Here is a 16,525-nt window from a genome sequence, read left to right as displayed (position 1 = left end):
ATCTAGTTTAGTTTCTTTGTTTAGCCTTAAAGTCAGGAAAAAAAAGAAACATACAGATAAGAGCAAGGGAGATGGAAAAATGAGCAGCTGTAGTCCCAGCTGAGGTGGGAAAATTGCTTGAGCCCAGGAGGTCAAGTCTGCAGTGAGTTGTGATCATGCCACTGCACTCCAGCTCAACAAAACAAAACAAAACCCAGAAATAAAGTAGAAATTGAAAGGGAAAATGAGGAAGAGGGAGAAAGGGAAAGAAAGGAGGTGTGGAGGGAAGTACCAAGACAGATGTTGAATACATATTCAGTGAATAACTATTATGTTTCCAAAACAGTACAAAGAGCTGAACGAGAGCAAACATAAGCAAAGCCATGGAAAAGAAGGCCTGTTAAATCAAGTCTTACGTGTTCTATGGTTGGTTCTTTCAAAAAAGGTTATGTTCAGGCTGACCACAAATTGCTGAAGTATTAAATATATGTTTATATATTTGAATATGTTTTCCCCATTTTTAAAGGCTGCTGTATTACAAGTTCCGTGAGTATAGAGATTTTGTTCTCTATTAGATAAGTTTCACAAAGTATAATATATATGTTCCTTTTACCTCTGCACAGTGCTGATCTAGCACTATATGTTTCTGAAATAATTTCCAATAAAATTGGCACATATATAATAATTAACTCAGCACAGTGCACATATTTATATAGACATATATGCTTTATGGCTTCATTCTCTCTTGGCCACTGAGGGCTAGCATAGCAGTCTTTTTCTGTATACTCTTGGCTAATGAAGTTACCACATTGCATTGCAAACACTCTTAATTGATAAAGATTCTTGTCTCTTATTCTAAGGTAATTTTTTTAAGGCTGTTTTCTCAGTTGTGGCCTCTCCCTCTGCTGTTATTTTGTCTTCTAGGAAATAATTTTAGACTCTCATTACTTATAAAAATATTTGCCCTAGATGGACTTCCTTTGCAACAACTCTAGTATGATTACACTGAATTGTAACATACAGGTTTTACAGGGGCTAGTCATCTTCAAGGAAATGATCACGAACAAAGAGTAAAGGACACAGGCATTTCTGTCAGGAGAACTTTGACGTTATGGAAAATATGGGGAGAACTCAATAGACTGAGTTCTAATGAACTAATAGGTCCAGTTTACTCATACAATGATATTACTAAGATTCCAAAGTTAGTCTCTACAATGTGGCCTTTTCATCACATTTTAGAAGAAACCTCGAATGTCCCAAAGAAACTAAAACTTTTTAAAATTGCTTTGCACTTTGAAAATAAAACAAGAAAACAGATTTCAAACCCTGGAAGGACTGTTATAAACTGCTAACTAGTCCTAATTTTAAAAAATAATAATGTGGGAGCAAGCTTATACTGGTGCCTTTATCCAGGTAAAGAACAGTATATAAAAGGGCAACAGATCTCCAACCAGAGTTGAGTAGTTTTGCAGAGACTGTATGGCACACAAAGCCTAAAATATTTACTCTGGACCTTGCAAAAGAAAAAATTAATTCAGCCCAATTAAATTTAAAGGAGTTTAATTGAGCAATGAATGATTCACGAATCAGGCAGCCCCCAGAGTTACAGCAGATTCAGAGAGACTCCAGGGATGCCTTGTGGTCAGAACAAATTTATGGACAAAAAAGGGAGGTGACGTACAGAACTCGGAAGTGAGGTACAGGAACAGTTGGATTGGTTAGAAGCTGGCATTTGCCTTATTTGAATACAGTTTGAACACTCAGCAGTGTTATCAGTGGTTGAAGTACCGCGGGTGTGATTGGCCAAGACTCAGCTTTGTTACAGGCACGTACTCCTAAGTTAGGTTTTCAATCTTGTTTACCCGTTGAATTAGGTTGCAGTTCATCCACAAGGCATCAAGCACAGAGTCCTTCTCAGGCCATATTTAGTTTACTTTGACAACTTTTATTTTAAAAGTTTCCCAGCCTTTGCTCTAAAGGGCACAAATAGGTGCTGAAGAAATGTTTAGTGATAGCAAATACGGAAGAATGTTTTAACTCAGATTGTGAGTCCCAGTAGAAATTCATTAATTTGCTGCACGGTACCTTCAGTGTCTCAGCGTTAGGAGGGCTCTTAGAAGTCATTAAGTCGAACTCTCTATGAACTGGACTGCAGCTAGGAAAATTTGTCTTTCTTCTTCATAAAGAGAGTAAACTGGGGAGTAAAGTGACAAAAGTAAACACTCAGCTGAAAAGATTATTTACCCATTTAAGAGAACTGAGAGGGCAGCTTACTTATAAATGAATGTAATTGAGAAATAAAGCGAAACTAAAGCTGTATGTGCTGGGGTTTGATATTTTCATCATAAAGCATTCTCCAATTTTAATTTATTCATCTCAGTGGGGCCAGTGCTTGGCAATATGTTCCTAAATTACAGATTCACTGGACAATTGAGATCAATAAAGCTTAGTTTCTTTATATGCTGCAATTCAACAATGTATATTAATTCATGTTCTCTTCCCCCCAGACACTTTGAATCAGAAAGATTTTGCTGTCTTTTTTTAAAAATAAAAAAGATGACCTTCTCTTCCTTGTAGTATATATCTAGAAGTCATTCTATAATTTGTGTGAGGAAACTTGAAGTCTTCACTGGTTGAAAAGTAAGAAGGATCATGACACAATTCAGTCTCAATTGCTAAAAACGATAAGTAGAGATCAGTATAAAAGTCCTGGAGTCACGAAATATGTGTAGTTTTGGGGAAATATTGAAATATGGAGAAATATGGAATGCAAGACTCCTTCTGTGGCTTCTGTTCACTGTCATTTACAGGTCATTTAAATTGTTTAGGAACATAAGATATAGATCTAAATATACACCCCCCTCATTAGCTTCTAAAATATTTTTGAGCCTAACTTTAAGAGAAAAAGTTATTTTTTATAATTACCAGCTCACTAGTTTAGTCTATTTTTGTTGGTTTTCCATTTTTTTTTTTTTTTTTTTTTTTTTTTTTGAGGCGGAGTCTCGCTCTGTCGCCCGGACTGGAGTGCAGTGGCCGGATCTCAGCTCACTGCAAGCTCCGCCTCCCAGGTTTACGCCATTCTCCTGCCTCAGCCTCCCGAGTAGCTGGGACTACAGGCGCCCGCCGCCTCGCCCGGCTACTTTTTGTATTTTTAGTAGAGATGGGGTTTCACCGTGTTCGCCAGGATGGTCTCGATCTCCTGACCTCGTGATCCGCCCGTCTCAGCCTCCCAAAGTGCTGGGATTACAGGCTTGAGCCACCGCGCCCGGCCTGGTTTTCCATTTTTATTATTAAATAGAATTATGAAGTGACAATCTCTAAGCTAATGAGCATCTCTTAGTAGGGTGGTAAGTAATTCACAGTAAAGGAGTTAGAAAAAAAGAATAAAAACAAAATGCCTACATTTATTGATTAAAACCCATGAAATATAGAGCAGTCAGTCCCATTCTGGGGTTGGTCATTCTCTTTAGTTGGTGCTTCTGTCCAATCTTTATTATGTAGCCTTATTGAGTTCAGAAAAGTCAGCCTTCCTCAATCATTCAACGTATTTTTCTCAATTTCAGGTATCATCACAAAATAGACCAGTTTCTTCCCTGGCCTAACTCAGATGGAAGACTATGTGGTAAATGAGGAGCAGAAGAGACAGAGTTTATTTTGTGCAGAGACCAGTACCTTGAAGGTGCCCTGTGTTTGCATCACAAGTCCTGAACATGCCATTTCTTCTGAAATCCAGGTAAATGTAGTCTTAATGCTGTCATTACTTAATTTAAAACTATTTTCAAAAAACCAAGATGCCATGAGGTGAAAGAGAGTATCTACTGTAATGTTTCAGAAGATGGAACAAGGACTAGTGGTAGGTACTGTCATCAAGTAAATGAAGAATTTTCTAGGAACTGGACCTCAGACTGTCTTGTGAATTAATACACTCTTTAATCTAGCAAATATCGAAGCTTGATAGTTTTTGCAAGAGATGTACAGAGAGATGATCCTTGCCTAAACTGAGTAACATACTGGGCAGATGACCTACTGCCTTTCAGCTAATTCTAATACTCCATAGTTTTATGTTATGGATTTTTAATTCTTGAGACAAATGCATTTTCAGCCATATGTTTTTCCTTTCAAGTATAGAATCATAGAGAGTAAATATCTTATGAAACACAAATAATTTGGTTGTCAGCAGAGATACAGATTCTCCAAATGAGTTGGTTTTATCTTGATTTGTCAATACAAATGTCTGAGAATAATGCACTGTCTGATTTAGATGTTATAAAAAATGTGGTTATAATATTAAGGAAGGTAAACCTAGATAGCATAGTCACCATTAAATATTCATTTAATAAATAATTATTGATGTCTGCTATATGCCGCATGTTGTGCTAAGCTCTGGGAATTCAATGCTAAATGAGAAAGACACAGTCTTATGGGGCATATAGTCTAGTAGGACATTACATATGACAAAGAAATTAACAAATAAATGACAAAAATTACAAATTGGGATAAATGTCAAAAAGGAGAACAATATTTTGTTAATATTAAAAATGAATGAGTGCTGGGTTGCTACTTCAGATAGAGTAGTTTGAAAGACCTCTCTTAGGAAGTGAGATCTAAAAGATCTAATCATAGAAAGTGTAGGGAGGAACAAGCAGTCCAGGCTGAAGAACAGAAAAGTGTAAAAGACCCAAGATGTTGAGGTACTGAAAGAAGGCCAGCATAGCTGGAGTCTGGAGAGCAAAGTGAGAGGGGCAAGAAAGGTAAAAGATGAGATTGGGAGCATGGGCCAGATGGCATAGAGCCTTAGAAAAGATGTAAAGTATAAGAGCATAGAAAGATTTCAAGCAGAGACTCTACATGATCTGGCTTGAATACTCTTGGGTGGGGTGTGGTGGCTTATACCTGTAAACATTTTGGGAGGCTGAGGCAGGAGGATCGCTTGGGTTCAGGAATTTGAGACCAGCCTGGGCAACAAAGGGAGACCTTGTCTCTATTAAAAATTAATTAATTAATTAATTAACCAGGTGTGGTGGTGCATGCCTACAGTCAGTCCCAGCTACTCGGGAGGCTGAGGTGGGAGGATGGCTTGAGCCCAAGAGATCAAGGCTGTAGTGAGCTGTGATTGCACCACTGCACTCCAACTTGGGCAACAGAGTGACATGTCTTAAAACAACAACAACAGCAAAAACACAAAATAAAACAAAACAAAAAATCGTAAAAACTCGCACTACTGTGAAATGGAATATGAGGGAACAGTGGATGCAAGGAGATGGGTAAGAAGCTGTTGCTGTAATCCAGGTGAGCATAGATGGTCCCAGACTTAGGTGAAAAGAAAAAGACAGAAAGAAATAGAAAGATGAAATATTTTCTATTTAGAGGTGGACTCAGCACAACATATGTATAGAGGGTGGTAGAAAGGAAAGCATGTTCAATGTTTTTGAATATGTTAATGTGCTTCTAAAGAGTTTGTGTGTGTGTGTAATGGGGTTATTCATCAGTTATTCAGCCTTTTTGTTTTTGCTACTTTATGCTTTTTTGTTTTTGGTAAATAACTTTTATTTTATGAGAGTGAAAGCCTCCTTGTTTTATTAACTTACTTCACTGTCTTATTGAAGACATTATATAAATATAAAATATCTGCAAGTGTATTGACTTTGGGATTTTATTATATTTTGGTCTTCTTAAACTACTTAATTGCATTATATTATTTAAAAAAAGGAACTAAAAGGAAGTCTTGCCTTATTCCCATAATTCCTCAAATTTCTTTTCCCAGGCTCTGATTATTATGCAGGCTTTGTTCCTGATGGTCTACTTTTATCTGACGTATCTACTCAGGAAACTATATTTTATATCTTTTCTTTATCTTTTATAGTATTTCACATGTTTTACAATTGCAATGTTTTATTTTTTATAATTTCACCCTTTTGGTAAAAACTCGGGCAGATATCACAAAGTTTATAATGACGTTTTCTTATGCTTTCGTCTATCCATTTGCAGGTACTATAGCGTACAGCAATTTATTGATGATTCTGGTACAGACTTTGTCACTTTCTTCTCTAGATTTTAGAAAAGCTTTCCTCAAAGAGTCTGTGATAATATCAATCTAAGATGTATTTAAACTATATCCTTGCAGGTATTAAGTCCTGAGAAGCGTGAGATATTTGAATGTTTGTGTATATTATGGCCTAAAATCCATGTCTTTATGAAAATTATATGACTAGCACAGTTCTCGACATATTATAGATATTTGACAGACGTCTGTTGAATGAATGAGTGGTTTTCTTGCGGTAGTGGTCACATGAGGATGTTCAGTGGCCATCTTTTTGTGTTAACACTAACTCTAAAAGCCATTCTAATTTAAAAAGACTAGAAATGGAGAACAAAATGTGATAAATCTATACGATGGAATACTACTCTGCAATAAAAGGAATGAACTACCAGATAACTCATAAGACACAACAACAACAACAACAACAACAAAAAACCCAGTTCAAAAATGGACAAAGAACTTGAATAGACGTTTCTTAAAGAAAAGATAGACAAAGGACCAGCAAATACATGAAAAGATGCTCAATATCACCAATTGTTAGAGGAATGCAAATCAAAATCTCAATGATATACCACCTCATACAGATTAGGATGGCTACTATTAGTCATCCTAACAAAATAACAAAAACAAAAGCAGAAAAATAACAAATATTGGTGAGGATATGGAGAAATTGGGACCCTATTACATTGTTGATAAAACCATAAAATGGTATAGCTACTGTGAAAAACGGTTTTGCAGTTCCCCAAAAAATAAAAAAAAATAAAAACTATATGATTCAGCAATTCCATTTCAGGACATATACTGAAAAGAATTGAAAACAGGGTCTCAAAGAGTTATTCATACACCCATATTCAAGGCAGCATTATTCACAATAGCTAAAATGTGAAGCAACTCAAGTGCCCATTGACAGATGAATGAATAAACAAAATATGCTATAAACACACATTGGAATATTATTCAGCCTTTAAAAGAAGAAAATTCAGATGTACACTGCAACATGGATAATCTTGAGGACATTATGCTAAGTAAAGTAAGTCATTTGGGAAAAGGCAAACACCGTACAACTTCACTTACGTGAGGTACACAGAGTGGTCAAATTCATAGAGACAGAAAATAGAATGGTGATCACCAGGGACTTATGGGAAAGAAGAAATGGGTACTTATTATTTAATGGATATGAAGTTTTAGATTTGCAAGATTAAAAAGTTCTGGAGATATATGTTGGTAATGGTTGCACAACAATATGGATGTACTTAATACCACTGAACTGTATTTTTAAATATGGCTAAAACATTCAAGTTTATGTCATGGGTATTTTACTGTGATTTTTAAAGTAATTTGAAAAACAGAAGTACTGATACCTGCTACAATATAAACAAACTTAAAAAAAAACAATAACAACAAAAACAAAAATCATTATTCTAAAATGAAAGAAGCCAGTCACAGAAAACGACATAACCCGAATACGTCCAGAATAGGTAAATATAGAGACAGAAAGTACACTAGTGCTCTCCTGGGGCTGGAAGTAGGATAGTGGGACTAGAACATTACTGCTCACGGGCATGGAGTATCCTGGGGGTGATTAAAATGTTCTAAGTATAGATTTTGGTGATAATTATATAACCCTGTAATTATATAGGAAAATTCTACAACATGTAAATTCTATCTCAGTTAAACTACTGAAGAAAAAGACTAGAAAGAATGACTCACACTATTTCAACATATTACTTCTCTCTCTTTGTAACACTAATTTATTCTACATAAAATTTATAGTCTGTTGCACACAGCACTTACGTATAATTGATTTTATTTTCACATTTTAGGTAAAGGGGGTAGAAACTATTATCTTACCCCATGATGAAACTGAGGCTCAGGGAAAAAATATGATTAAGCCAAGATCCTGCAGTAAATGAGAAAGCCTAAATTGAAATCCAGTTCTGACTTCAAAGCCATTGAATTTTCTACTACATCGTGCTTCCTCTTAATGGAGAATGGTTTAAGTTCTGTGAGGCACTCTTTACCTAAAATAATTTCTCTAGTCAAACTGAAAGTATTTGGGATTAACATGTTTTCAATAGTGTTGTGAAATGAATTGCTTTATTTCTCTGAATAATTTGCAATGTATGAATGACCACACACCCTAGAAGCTTGGTGATTTTTTGGCTGGGCAATCTAGGGAGAGCTTCAGCTGGAGAGAACATTAGGGGCAGATGGTTAGTGTTCTAACAGCTGACAGCAAGGAGAGGGCATAGGCAGAGCAGAAGTCACTGGAAAGAACCAGCCGTGAGGACTGGGGACTCACCCTGCATTAGAGTCTAGGGTAAGGATTCCAGGCTCCCAAATGCCCTCTGGTAGCTAACAGGGACTGTTACTTTCCTGGAAGACTGAAGATGGGAACTCAACAGTAAAGAGGGTGAGGCAAGAAACGGGACAAGTTCCTTGAATACAAAGGAGGGCCTGGGTCACAGTAGAACTAGTAAACCTCATTTCATTGAAATTAGGTTGAGATTGAGAGAGGGAGCTGTGGTGGGACTGCTTTTATGTTTAGACTCAGATGTGGGATGCCCATAAAATACTGAATTTACAGACAAAAGTTAAGTGGTCTCTACCATAGAGAGAAATACATTAAAGCAGATCATTATGCAAGCGAACACTAAACTATAAGCTCAGTTAATAACAGTTTTTCTTTCTGAGTTAGTGGTGATGTTTTACCAATAATAATTTCTGTGGGTTAAGGACAAATGAGAACAAATCTAAATATTGTTTGCTATCTTTTATTTCAATTTCCTGAAATTATTGCTTTAATAAAGAGTTATTCTCCTTATCCCTCAGTTCTCTTGAGGCTTCCATGGTCATGGGGGTGAGATAAGAAGCAACTGGAACTCAATTTCTTTTTAACTTATTTTTCTCTACCCTGAAGCTTCTAAGAAAACTACAGGTGATAGACACGTTGTTTCTAATCTCCATATAGGAAGAAAAGGTTTCATTTTTACTGCTCACTTCCTTTCCAGCCCTTTGAAGCTTTGTTAAAAAAAAAAAAAAAAAAAGGGTAGAAACCATCCCAACCAGCTGGGTTTCAAAATTTAATAAAAGAGAGACTGTCCATGATATGTCCCCATTCTCAGAAGGTACTTTTATAAGTAGGAAAGTTCCATATGCTAAATCAACACAAAGATATGCATTTATAAGTCATATATTTGGTATCAATAGTAAAAGTCCTGTCTAAAGGTTCCTGCAGAAGTTCAGAATAGTGTAGTCCAGAATAAGGTACAGCTCTCTGCTTGGGAACACAGTCTAGTTGCCAATACTTATCAACTCTTCCTGTGGCTCCTTTGCCTGAAGAGTATTGAACTGGCAATATTATTTACCCATTGTTATGTGATAATATTACAACAATCTACATACATTGAAGCTGAAGCAATGTACATTTATCATCTCACAGATTCTGTGGGTCAGGAATCCAGCTATGGCTTAGCAGGATTCTATGGAAGGATGCCATCAAGGTGTCAGCCAGGCTGTGGTCTCATATCTGAGACTCAACCTAGGAAGGGTCTACTTGCTTGCTTGTGTAGTTGTGGACAGCATTCAGTGACTCGTGGACTGCTAGGCTGAGGGTCCCAGGGAGCTGCTTATAACCTGGTAATTTGCTTCTTGAAAGCCAGGGTAAAGTGAGTCTTCCAGCAAGACAGGCATACCAATCTTATGTAACATAATTACATACTTCCTAATACCTTTTCTGTATTCTATCAATCAGAAAAAAAGTCACAGTCTTACCCACACTCAAGGAATAGGAGATTACATACAGAAAAGCATGACTACCATGAGGTGGAGATCACAGGGGCCACACGGGTTTACTCTTATCCTGGAGATGCTGATAGTGCTGCCTAAGTTCTCATTTCTTTCCTTCTACAGAATGAAGCTTGAATGCAGTTTAGACTATCTTTTTGACTCCAAAACCTAAAAGTACAACAGTAGCCACATGAATCATGATTTAATGACAATGACCTGCTGTAGTTTAATCTTAGCTTCAATGCATTGTATTGTTATGCATGATGATTATATATTTTCCTATCTCTCCAATTAGATTCCAAGCATTATTTTCTGCATCCTTCATGCTAGGAACAGCTTCCTTTCTTCCAATTTATATTTATAAGAATACCACTTTGCTCATATGTTTTATTGTAATTTCTCTTCATTTGGAAATCGACTTAGTCTTCCGCTCCCTCTCCCTCCATCAGGCATCTTTCCTAGCTCTTCCTTTCAAAGTTAGATCTACCTGAGAAAGGACTTCCCAATCCTTCCTTAATAGTGACAGTCCCACACTTTGCTATTTTGCATTGACTTTTCTCTCCAAGGTTGTTTGGGTTGTTTCCCTGGAAAAGAAGGAAAGAAGGATTGTGATTATTCTGTGTAGCTCCAGAAGACAGAGTGAAGATCAATAATAGGAAGTGAGAGGGAAAAATTGTAACTCCGTTTCTGGAGGAGTTTTCTAACAACAACAACAACAACAACAACAACAACAACATGACAGTCCCTGGAAATGCCACGGTGGGAACTGTCCATTCGTCAGCAGTCCTGGAGAAAGAATGCCAAGGCTGTAGTGTCACAACCTAAAGGACTGACTCCTCCCAACCCTCAGAGGACATCATTCCAAAAGGATGTTTTCAAATTTTCTTTTCATCTCCTTCTCCAAAGTCTAAGCAAAAATAATGAAATTAAATTAAAAACTAAATTAAATGAAATAAAATAAAACTTCCCTAGCATAGCCACCAAATTAATCTTTTCAGGATGGTCGCATTTCTCCTCTCCTACCCCCACCCATTATGACTTTGCACTTTGCAATGCTGGACTTTTGTTTCCACCTTTCCAATGCATACATTTCTTTCTGTTATTAGTAGTGCTACGAGCTCTCAGGACTATGATTAGTCTTAGCTGCATCCCCAAATCTCACTTTTTTTGTTTTCTGCAATTTTTTTCATTTAGCATGAACTGACATCAAAAAATCAAGGACATCATTGGCATTAAAAGGAACTAAAAGGAAGTCTTGCCTTATTCCCATAATTCCTCAAATTTCTTTTCCCATCTACCAAGTTATCAAGTTGAAATACAATTTCTCACAGATCTCTACAACCCAACACAAAATTGGGTCACGCTTTTGTTTTGGAGAAAAGAATCCTAGTTTGTCAGGTTAAAGGCTCTTCCTTGATTTCAGTCATGTGAATAATTTCCTACTTGCCATTTCTGCTATGTTCAGCTTCCACACGTCGGCCGTTTTCCATCCCTCTGAGAATGCTCCACTGTGCTCAGTGTCTTCACATAAATTTTGCTGTTCTAGCCAGACTTTAAACTATGTGTAATTATATTTTTAATCTGACACCTAATATCACATGACAAAAAGACAGTAGAAATTATACCCAAATAGTAGAAAATGTGGGAGTGAGACGAAAGCTGGTTTAAGATTGTCTACCTTTGAGAGAAGCATTATTACTGTGTTGATTTTAAATAAATGTAAAGGTTTCAAAGGTGGAAATTATGTGCTCTTGCAAAGATTTAATGCATGGTGTGAGACAGCATATATGACCTAGGATAATCCCGATGAGCTGTGAGAAGGCACTTGCCCACACAGTGTCAGAATGACCTTAGTTGTTAATTAGCCACACGGGACCTGCCCTGGATGTTAAATGTTAAAATCATAAAGGCTTTCATGGCTAATGTCACTTCTAGATTGTTGTTGCTAGCACATAGTTTGTTGAATCATTCGTGCTCTTTATCAGCCTAGTAATTCCAGGATAAAGGATAACATACATGCAAAATACCAATGTAGTAACTGGTTCACTATAGGCACTCAAAACAAGTGAGGCCCTTTTCCCTCTCACCCCCTAACTCACTCTCTTTTTATTTTTGCAAAAGTCCAGCAGTAAATAATATCCATGAGATAAAATAGAAATGACAATCCTGCCATTTCCCTTCTTTTGGGTAGAAATCTGGAATTGAGCCTCTTTTTTGATAGGCTTATCCTGTATTATTTGTTTGGAGGCAGAGGCCCTAAAGGGGGCTTGCAAGACAAAAATGCCATATCAGCGTTTTATATGGTCCTCTAAAATAATTAAACCTGGAAAAAATCTGTTTTGTTTATCAAATTTGCATTTGTCTCACTCCCAGTTTTCAGGGTTGCTTTTGTTTCCAGAAGTCAAATTTACTTTCCTCTATCCCCTTAATGTTTCTATTAAATGAAAAATACAACAAACATACAGAACTCCACCCTTCATCCCAACTGCCACAGACACATTCAGACACCATTTGCTCATCTATCCGTAGATTCAAAAGGATTATTTCATACTTGATTTCTTTTATACCCCTGGTAAATCAGCAAGTTAATTTATTTTCAAGGCTACTAATATGATTGATTAGATGAAAGCTTAAGAAAAAGTTGTGATTTATGTGTATGTGTTGGGTGGCCAGGGGAGGGCAGGAGGTGAGACGGGAGCAGGAATGGTTTTATAATCAGCTTTGAAGGAAGCCAATTTCACAATACATACTAGCTTCCCACAAGCTCCAATAATCCATTAAATTTCTAGCTTCATGATGGCTGCAAATGTTGGTGAAGCTTAATCTTTTTCTTCTCCTAGTAGAGAGAAAATTTGAAGGTAAACTCCCAAATTGAGTGGATAAATGACTGCCAAATTATCTCAGGAAATGAAGGAATATAACAACAGGTGCCTACTGTTCAATTATTTTGAATAAGCTGTTTTATCTTCTCACTTTAATGCAGTGGGGTGGGGTTTAACAGATTGGAAAAGGAGATTCGGAATACAGTTCAGTTCATTCTTGAAAGTATTCAATTATGCTAATTCATATTAAATTATTAAAAACTAGGCTTTAACAACTCCTGAAATTATTTGCACTTTTTAACCTAAGTGAAACACTAGTTGATAGTCTAGATTTAAGATAGATGCTGGGAGGAAAGCCTTTTCCCAAGATTCAGACATCCCACCTCTACTCTTCCTTTAATAAACCAGCTTCACAATGGGTCAGCTTTGCTTGATATGCCTACTGCTTGGGACCCCTGTAAATATTTCTGCATTCCATGGGACTTAAAGACGAGTTGTAGGGGTAGGCCCATTATCAAATATGTATACCACAAATCAAAAAATGAAAATTTCCTGTATTTATATCAATTCTTTACTTTTAATATACTCACACAATTATAGACCTCAACTTTTGTAATGGTAGGGACTCTACCATACCTATTTAGTAAATACTCTTTATTTATGGTTATAATAAAAATGCAGAAAAGAACTTAACAAATTTTAAAATAACAATTAAATAAAAATAACCAGAAGCCATCGTCTTCTCCTCTGTACCTTGTTTTAAAAATGTCTCATTATATTTTCATCTTTTAAATGTACTTTTAATTATAAAACTGTAATCTTATAGTAAATGATACCAAATACACACAAACATGTTATATAAATTAATGTATTGGACATTGTACTCATTATTTATGTTATGAGATGACCTGGATTTTATGCAAGTCCTCAGAATGATGATTTTGTCTCTATACGTTTGAGCTTTGTGTAACATGCCACAGATTAAGAAAACTCTAATATTTTATTAATCTTTTTAAAAAAACTACACCTGCACATCTTTGCTGCCCATGTCTACAGAGCTCATTCAAAGGCCAAGCAAGGCTCAATCACATTGCTTCGGTTCAGGCTCTACTTCTGGTTTAGAAGTCACATGGGTACAAATTAGTGATTATGGAAGACATCACATACTATTTGTGTATTTAGAAATCATTATAGAAAAAAAACCTTGGCCGGGCGCGGTGGCTCAAGCCTGTAATCCCAGCACTTTGGGAGGCCGAGACGGGCGGATCACGAGGTCAGGAGATCGAGACCATCCTGGCTAACACGGTGAAACCCCGTCTCTACTAAAAAATACAAAAAACTAGCCGGGCGACGAGGCGGGCGCCCGTAGTCCCAGCTACTCGGGAGGCTGAGGCAGGAGAATGGCGTAAACCCGGGAGGCGGAGCTTGCAGTGAGCTGAGATCCGGCCACTGCACTCCAGCCCGGGCGACAGAGACTCCGTCTCAAAAAAAAAAAAAAAAAAAAAACCTTTACATATAGCAATATGTTAAAATGAATCCCTTTTAAACTCATTGTTTACACTGAACCCCCAAAAGGTCAGGAGCAAAACAAAGTTGCCAAATTCCAACTTCATAGCTCAAAGTGAGAGGATGAACCATACTTGAAGGGTTTGCAAAGGCAGCTTGAAAATACTGGTCTTATGATCCTTAGCTGACGATGTACTTTTAGCTTATAAAAGAAAATACAGAAAAGGGAAGTTGGGAGCTTGAGAAAGGTTTTCCCTAGAGAGTTGTTCAAGTCGTGTCAATTCACCACCCCTACCCTGCCCAAGGTGGAAGATGGGGCTTTGTCCCCAAATTACAAGTGCAAGAGACTTCAATGGAACCAACCAAACAGCTTAAGTGATTTTCCTGTGGTTTGAAGAACAGTGAACTTGTGTTTGACACAAGCAAGAGGCCATGTCTGGAACTTCTTGCTCTCACAAGAGGCAAATAGAGGTAGCTGTGTCTGGGAGAGACTGCATGCTGAGTTCGATGAGCCAAAGATATGCAGCTGTTTTCCATAGACTGATGTGTATGGTCTAGGGAAATTTGCCTAGGGTTCTCACCAATGCTGCCTGCAAGGGTTGTTTGTAAAAGCTAGGAGACATCAGCCAACAGGCCTAGGGTTAATGGCAAAAAAGAGACCAGCTTGGGCAGATATATTTGTACTGTCAAGGGAGCTTCAGGTAGAAGATTCGCCAGCACTTAAGAGGAGGGGGTGTCTGCACAATCCATAACACTTCTGATTTTAGGAGTCAGCACTGAACTTCCACAGCCAATGAAACCCAAGGCAGATTACAAGGGTGACAATAAAGTAACACCTTTTCTATACAACCACATCCCTATGGGTACACACACACAAACACACACACTTCTGCTCCCAGAGCCAGGAGCCACAGGTAATAACTTTTGAATTCATAAGGTAATATAGGATATAAGATATGATAAGAAATGAATGAGTTTAAAAAGAATATTTGTCTTAGAAACCTGTAACTTAATATAGGTAAATCATGTAAATTATTTAGAAAACAATTGAAACAACTGCTGTCCTTTCACATTCATCACAAGTATCTAGGATGTTTGTGAAGACAGAAAACTATACGATATCTTAAATATTTAATGATGGGAATATAATAGCATTTTTTGTTAATCAATTTTTCTTCCCAAAGTAAGAATTTGCAATGCCCATTCATTTCCTCAATCATCATAAAAGTACCATGAAATAAGTTTTCAATGGAACTTCTATTTGCTGAGAAATTCTTGGTCTGTAGATGGAAGTACAGCAAAACCATTTACACTGAGATCTGTTTTTATACCTTCAGCAGACACAAAAAGAGAAGATGATGTAAACGCCCTTTGGAAAAGGTCAGATACGGCACATCATGTGCTTGTTCTTGCTCGAGCTTTCCTTGTTGTGCCTACCTTTTAGTTGCATAAGAGCACTATCTCCTCCCCAGCAGTTAATGACTTTTGTTCCATAAAATGCCAAGTGATTTTCACTGCCTCTGAGAGAGTAATTTTTTGATTCAACCATTACAGATTTGGACCATTCAACTCAATTATGTTTGATTGGGCCCTCCTCACTGATGGTCAGTTTCAGTCAAACTTACACCTTCAATATGTGCCTGTATTTTAGCAAATGGTTTTTAAAGTTGTTACAATAGTAGGATTATTAAGAGGGAATGATCATTCAAATAATTTCAGAATAATCCTGTTGTTTGGTTGATATTAGTGTGATATTCCTACATAAAAGATCTTCTCATCTGCTCCCTTTTCAAGTTTCTAATTGGGTTTAATTGAGAAATATCCTGATGAAGAAGTAACAATCCTTAAGAAAATATTTTATTGTTCATTGTTACTTCTTAGCCTGTGAGTCAGATTTTTCCTACTACCACATACCCAAAATAAAGTATGGAAGTAAACTATATTGTTAAGACTAAGATTTTATGGTTACTAATTTTAATTTTTTGTCTTCATAAAATGGCTTGGTCTTATTAATGGAATTTATAAGTTAGTAATGTGAATTTGATGCTATGAAATCCTTTCACATTAATGACATACATTTGTCAGTTTTACTTGAAGGGATTTGTATACATTTTATTTGGAAAGCTCCCACTGCTCTCAAAAACTATTTGAAAATTTCTGGTCTACGTTGAAAATTGAGTATACGTCTTATTTATTATAATGCTCTGGACTTGGGATCAATTATTTATATTTTAGTAAAAGTAGTTAATTCTGGTGCTTCTAATTTATAATGTATTAATTTGAACACAAGGATTTAGGGATTTAGGGTTCTATTAACAGTATCTGCCATAAAAATGTTTGCTAAACACTTTGATAAAGTAAACAATGTTACATAAGAGAAAGCATTTTC

General features: G+C 36.7%; 1 long non-coding RNA gene across 1 annotated transcript in view; it reads left to right on the top strand.

Annotated features, from left to right (window-relative positions):
- LOC117076600 overlaps positions 1-3,707 on the top strand; it is a 40,713-nt gene extending 37,006 nt beyond the window's left edge. The window contains exon 4 of the long non-coding RNA XR_004434424.1: positions 3,543-3,707. This is a non-coding gene — a long non-coding RNA (uncharacterized LOC117076600). The remainder of the gene's footprint in view (positions 1-3,542) is intronic.
- Positions 3,708-16,525: the final 12,818 nt, after the last annotated feature.

The sequence above is a fragment of the Trachypithecus francoisi genome, unplaced genomic scaffold, assembly GCF_009764315.1.
Source record: "Trachypithecus francoisi isolate TF-2019V2 unplaced genomic scaffold, Tfra_2.0 Lachesis_group0, whole genome shotgun sequence".
Taxonomy (NCBI): domain Eukaryota; kingdom Metazoa; phylum Chordata; class Mammalia; order Primates; family Cercopithecidae; genus Trachypithecus; species Trachypithecus francoisi.
The sequence above is the reverse complement of the archived record's forward strand: the minus strand, read 5'-3'. Positions and strand labels throughout refer to the sequence as shown.